At 35.7% G+C, this 6000-nt stretch overlaps 1 protein-coding gene across 1 annotated transcript in view; it reads left to right on the top strand.

The window, feature by feature from the left end:
* The first annotated feature begins 1754 nt into the window (after positions 1 to 1754).
* LOC112045396 (glycerol-3-phosphate acyltransferase 1, mitochondrial) overlaps positions 1755 to 6000 on the top strand; it is a 67707-nt gene continuing 63461 nt past the window's right edge. The window contains exon 1 of the mRNA XM_052888953.1: positions 1755 to 1959. The gene's annotated coding sequence lies outside the window, so the exon portion shown is untranslated. The remainder of the gene's footprint in view (positions 1960 to 6000) is intronic.

Here is a 6000-nt window from a genome sequence, read left to right as displayed (position 1 = left end):
TTTGAACTTTATTTCTATGGGATGTCTAAAATAAAATGTCACTAACAACGAAGTTGCCATTGTGATGAGCTATGTCACATCGCTGTAACTTTACAGAATGGAGGGGCTGGAAGTCAATTTGCGTAAAGCTGTACAGTTTCTATTTTGTAAAAGAATTGTCAAAATATACCTACTAGTTATCAGCGTTTTTTTTATTTTGTCTGTATGCAGAAGAAGAAAAAGAGAAGATTAACTGTCAAAACTGGGAAAATTTTAAACTTTCCAAATTTCATCATTATTTTATCAGCCTATTTTAACGGCCCACTACAAGGCCATATCACCCTCCTTATACGAGTAAGAGAGGGGATATCCATCTATACTGTGTATTTACTGGCCATTTCCTTTCCCCCAACTTTTTCATGTAATTTTATATTTAATATCTCCTGAGCATGCTTCACTTTCGGAGTGAAACGTACATACAGGAATCTTTGTTGATTTTGTATTTACGATTAGATTAGCCGGTGTTTCGCGGAGAATAACAAAATCGATTAATTATTATTATTCATTATTTGTAATTCAAGATCAATAGACGTGTAGATTATATGCACTTGTTTATAGAAATAACATGTGTGAATAAGTAGCAAGAAGCAAAAAATTGATCGTATCAGGTTGTCGGTCAGGGCTTACAACAATCGACAACAAAAGGAACAAGTTTAAAGGCACCTTTATTAACATTGTTAACATTGTTTTCGCTAATGACTTAACTACACGAAAGCGTTCGATTGAGTTTCGGATGAACATTGGGGTCAATGTATGACGAATATAATAACATAAAAAAATAATTGCTTGCAATGCTTTTTAGAATCAGCATTAGTTTATTTTGTTTGAAATATTTAAAAAATAAATGATTCTAGTGCGTGTAACACGCGAGAAGCACTGATACGATCAAATAATGATAATAATATGAAAAATTGATATAAAACTAAAAATACTGCACAAAGAAATTGGTTTCTCGTTAAGTCGACCTTAATTTCACGCAGACGAAGGACGCGAATCAAGGATATGATAATAGTAAAAAATACACAAAGAACAATAGCGCTCAGTTAAATTAAAAAAATAGCTTTATCAGGGTAGTCCTTTGTCGCTTGTGTTCTAAAATATTCATATTACTTCTGGTCAATAATTTGTAACGATTTCAAGCTGAAACAAAAATAAACAAGCTATATTTAAACCAGCTCCTGCATAATACTTCTCGACACGCTGACGACATAATACTTTTTGAGGAAAACAGTAATGACCTAGAAATGGTGATTCATCTCTAAACGAAGACATCGTGAAAGTAAGAACACACTTATCTTCAAGTTCATAACTTTCGTGACCAAATCTTAATTCGGGCATATCCAGTTTAAGGAAGCGTTATAAAATATAATTCTGTTAAAAATAAAACAAGAACTTAATATAAAAATAAATAAAGAACATCATAATCAACAATCGCTATGAAGTTTTGTTTATGACAAAGAGCATCGAAAAATTACCTAAGAAATTTCATAGCGCTGACAATGAAGAGACGTGGGAAGGCTCAGCGGCGTCTGAATTCTGCCAACTGCGCCAGGCAACAAATAGTAAACATTGTTTTTCTTGTTTGCGATCGACGCATGCGCATCGTGAAAAAAAGAACACCGGCTGATGGCGTGTCATGGCATTTCAGCCACCGGCTCGTCGACGTTGACGTTGTTCGCTCAGTTAGTCAGTTATACTTCGACCGTGCGCGTGGGAGGACGTGGCACGAGCCGCGATACGGTTCGCTTGACGTCGCGTTGTTACATAAATTTAACATTCGCTCGCCACAGTTTTTACCGTTTCATAACAATTAACAACAATTTATTGTGCATTTCTAAATCATTCCCTACTGTTGTAATTATTAATTATTGTATCGAATAAAAGTGAAAAGTCATTTTGTGTGCAGTCGATTTACATAAGGTAAAATGTCAATTACAAAAGTATAACACAAAATCATCGGATATAGTAAAGTGAAATTACGGATATAAACTATCATCGCTATATTAATACGTCACAATTTGCTGCCGATTTCTCTTTCCATTCACGCGATCGCCGGAATTTGATACGATCGTTGGAAAATTGGATACAAATCTCGGACGATTTTTAGATTTTGGTGCTGTGTTTTGTAAAAATTTCGTCATATCATTACGTTTGTGAGATTTTGGTTCAGTAGCCTACGTACATGACAGTTAGTCACGGTCCGATTAATCCGATTTGTAATTCACGATGTTACCGACTTGTTGCCGGTAATCACCTAACTGTAGTGTACGCTCAATGAACTGCGATTGTTTTCATTACATTTAACTTGTATTGTTTTAACAACAATGTTAAACATACAACTTACGATGATAAGAGATTCTTAATAGATTTTAGTTGTTACATTTTAGTTGCTATCAATAGTTTAATCAAGATTGCCGGCAACGTGTAGGTGATAGTTATTTGTATACACACATAACTCACATCTTGTGTATCGCTCCATTTAAACTTATCTCGAATTAAATATAAGTCGTTCATCAATTCTTTAACATTGAATTTTTGCTTTTAAACGTGTCTTAGAAACGATCTCTATCTTACACTTTCGTACACCTAGACAGTTTCCAGATATCCTGAATACTTTTTCAGTGTGGTGTTTTGCAATGTTTATCTAGACTGTTTCTAAAACATTTTTCAGTTCTGTTTAAAATAGTATGCCAGAAAATATCTGATTGTTGTGTTCTTCTATTTTAAACCTCGTTTTCGCTTGCTCTATTGTGATTGATATCAGATGATATGTTAATAACAGTGAGTTAACGTGCTCTGTGAGGCATGGATGGAAAGTGAACACCCTATTTCAGTACCACTACAAATCGGTCAACCATGTTATTGACTAGTGGACGCCCTCGACTTCGTACGTGTCAATTTCTGTTATTCAAATCCGGCGGGAACCTTCAAAACATTTTTAGCATAAAAAGTAGCCTTTACGTTGCCCCAGAACGTCCTCTTTCTTCCAGTGAAAGATCCATTTAAATCGTCTGAGCTAAGCCCTGACAAACAGAAAGACAGATAGACAAAGCTTGATTATGTTTTAGTATAGCTATAAGCATTTGACAAAATACAGATATTTTAAAACCACAGACAGACACTTCAATTTTATTCATATGTGTATTGATAGTTGGTAGTTATAGACTAGCCCCGATGTTGAATCACCTTATCCAGTTTCTGCAATTCGTACAGCTATTCGAAGTATTTGTTTGTACTAAATTCTTGTTTTGATATATTAGGGATAACTTGTTATTCGCGCTTCCATTGTAAAAGTAATCGTGGATTGTTTTGTTGTTAAATTAGCTTATTCTTTTTGGTAATTTGTTCGGACTTTAAAACTAAATAATATCTTATCATTAAGAGATAGAGATAGAGCTCGTACGAATTCGTGCTTCTTCGTTTCTTATTCGCGGGGCTAGGCTAGAGTATGGAACTCTCTCCCGAAGCCTATTCCATATAAAAAAATATATCTTCATACATGTCTCCAGTCCAGACTTCCAGTCGGATTGAATTTTAGTTATGTACTTTCACACTAAAAAAAAGCCGTGATAGCCTAGTATATGACCTCTGCCTCCGATTCCGGAGGGTGTGGTTTCGAATCTGGTCCGGGGCATGCACCTGCAACTTTTCAGTTGTGTGCATTTTAAGAAATTAAATATCACGTTTCTCAAACGGTGAAGGAAGAACATCGAGAGGAAATCTGCATACCAGAGAATTTTCTTAATTCTCTGCGTGTGTGAAGTCTGCCAATCCGCATTTGTCCAGCGTGGTAGACTAAGGCTTAAACCCTCTCATTTTGAGAGGAGACTCGTGCTCAGCAGTGTCTTGTGCTCAGTCGATTATGGGTCGTTAATGATGATGATACAATTAGAAGTAAATACCCGGTTTCCATGTACTTATTAATTTTAAAATTCAATATTTTCCCTATTTAATAAACAACCATACATTTCGTTTTGTTGTTCACGTTGCTATAACTGTCGTAATGTTCGCAGGCTTATTCATAACCACAGTATCGTTCGATGTTACATCATGGTGTACTTAGTAAAAATGTGATTCATCATCATCATTATCTGCTGGGCATAGATCTCTTGCATGGACTTCCAAACGCCACGGTCTGAACCAGCATCCAGCGACTCCATGCAACCCGCTTGATGCCCTCAGTCCACCAAGTGGCCCTCCACTTGGTGGACTGAGGTGAATTGATGAACGTTTCCTCTGCGACTCGGACCTCGGACCGCTTTCCGGAGGTCGCGAGTCTCAGAGGAGACGCCCTTAGAGAGTCGTTCCGCCCATCTACTCTGCTTCTGCTTTCGGGCCCCATCAGGCGATGCTTCTGCGATCACCCAAACCCCCGATGACGCCGCTGAGGTCCCGGAGTCTACGGCACTTACACAATCAGAAAAAAAAGCGCTTTCCGGTGTAGGGCGGCCATTCCAGCACCTTATACAATATATATATATTGTATAAGGTATACCTTAGCAAATTGGTTCATTGCCTTTCATTCCTGATACAAAACTGACACTTGACTCCTTGTAATTATATATGTATCATCGAAACTAGTTTTCACATAGACGACCAATTTGGACGCAATGATTTTATACTGTTAGATATGATACTTGCTTACAAAATCACCGCTAGAATTTTTCGAAACTCAAGCGCACACATGCACAATTTCATTGTATGGGCAATTTCGTTCAATTATTTCAGATATTTTGATTTTAACAAAAAAATACCGAACCGATTTTCGTGAAAATTTAATGGGACCAATCCGGAAGTATTCTCTTTCAAACAATAAATATTTTTCAGAATTGGTTTTTAAATGACAAGTTATGTTAATAATAAACATTAAAAAAACATACGCGTCGAATTGAACCTCATCCTTTTTTGAAAGCGGTTAAAAACACAGATTTCATAATAGTGAAGTGCAAACGAAAATTAACTTTAACCGATAGCACAGATTTTTATGATAAAAATAGATGAAAGATTGCGTAAATCAGCTTTGGATTCCGATTATCCGGTATTTTGTATACGTCTTAGGATTTTTGCGATTATCCGATTAGCACGATTTATTCTAGGATACATTTCTGTATCTATGATAAGAGAGTGCAAATTCAGTGTTTGCAATGATAAAGTAGTAGAAAAATAATAAAAAAAAAAGAAAAAAAAAAATACGTTACCATCTGTAAAATTACTTCTGTGTAATAATAAAATAAATAGAAATGTACATGTATTATAAGTGCTTGCAACAAACAGGCGCTTAGCAGTGGTAGGTTGGTACCTACATGTCTCAAGTTAATAATAGTTTGTTACTTTGTAAATTATGTCCTAATTGTTTTTCCTGCCATTATTCTTAATGTTTATAAAGGTGTGTAAGCCTGTACACACAAATGACCATAGCGTGTTAGCAATAAGAAATATTTATAAGTCTATTGTTCTAACAACACTGTTACAATCTATACTAATATTATAAAGAGGAAAACTTTGTTTGTATGTGTGTTTGATTGTAATGAAAAGGCTCAAAAACTACTGGACCGATTTTTAAAATTCTTTCAACATTCGAAAGTTACATTATCCACAAGTATCAAAGGCTAAATTTAATTTTAGAAAAAAATAGGGTTCCGTAAGATATTTGGGTTTTTCGGACACAAGGTGTAAAAAATCAACTAGAAAAGTAGGGTAGGGGTAGGTAGGAGTAGGGTAGGGGTAGGACAGGGGTAGTTGAAAGTTTACATCAAGTTTCACGCGGACGAAGTCGCGGGCGTCGGCTATATATTATATAATAAAGTCATTAAAAAATCAAATCTAATGATAAAGTAATCATCTAAGTACGTATATTTTCGTCCAAAATTCTTCAATGTCTGAAGACGAAAGTCTTCGAACGTTGCGTGTTGCCAGCAATGACTTACGAATCCGAGACCAGGGTATTATGTATTTCGGTGT

Source organism: Bicyclus anynana, chromosome 24, assembly GCF_947172395.1.
Source record: "Bicyclus anynana chromosome 24, ilBicAnyn1.1, whole genome shotgun sequence".
Lineage (NCBI taxonomy): Eukaryota > Metazoa > Arthropoda > Insecta > Lepidoptera > Nymphalidae > Bicyclus > Bicyclus anynana.
Note: the sequence above shows the minus strand (reverse complement) of the source record. Positions and strands in the feature narration are given on the sequence as shown.